The sequence below is a fragment of the Acanthisitta chloris genome, unplaced genomic scaffold (genome assembly GCF_000695815.1).
Source record: "Acanthisitta chloris isolate BGI_N310 unplaced genomic scaffold, ASM69581v1 scaffold19544, whole genome shotgun sequence".
NCBI classification, from domain to species: domain Eukaryota; kingdom Metazoa; phylum Chordata; class Aves; order Passeriformes; family Acanthisittidae; genus Acanthisitta; species Acanthisitta chloris.
This window is the reverse complement of record NW_008671205.1, coordinates 1699-2536: the sequence shown is the minus strand read 5'-3', so window position 1 is coordinate 2536 and position 838 is coordinate 1699.

Genomic DNA, 838 nt, shown 5'->3' with positions numbered 1-838 from the left:
CCCAAATCCCACGCTCTCCTGGGAACTTGCTGAAAACCTCACAGCTCTTGGCTCCTTCTGAGCCCAAAATTTCAGGGTGTCCTCTGAGCTCCCTCCAGCCCAGCATGGAGCTGCATTCCCAAAGCTTTCAGGGCCTGTCTGGAGCACATTCCCGGCTCTGCTGGTGGGATCCCCACACTGGGGACCACCAGGCACCTCCACCCTGGGGACTGGGACTGTGGAGAGCTCTGTACACACCTGCGATGTTCACACACACACACAGAGCCCTGTGCCTTCTCACACACACACACACACACACACACACACACACAGAGCCCTGTGCCTTCTCACACACACACACACACAGAGCCTTGTGCCTTCACACACCCTGCAGCATGTCATACACACCTGCAGCATCCCTTGGACACCTGCAGCATCCCTTGGACACCTGCAGCATCCCTTGGACACCTGCAGCATCCCTTGGACACCTGCAGCATCCCTTGGACACCTGCAGCATCCCTTGGACACCTGCAGCATCCCTTGGACACCTGCAGCATCCCTTGTGCCCTGCACAACCCCCAGAGATGCCCCATGATCATTCCAACCCCATCCCCTCTTACTCCCCACTTTCCCACCAAACACAATGAGGTCACCCCATTCTGGTTGTTTGGGATTTTTTCTTTTTTTCCAGTGTTTTCCTTTATTAATTTATACAAAAATGGTTGCAAGTGGCACAAGCTGATACCAACCCAGCCCAGTCCCACCAGCCACCCTGGAGATGGGGAGCACCAGGAGGGTGGCACAGCCTGGAATAACACCCCAAAACCTGAGCAGGCACAGGGCAATGCAGTCCCTGCGT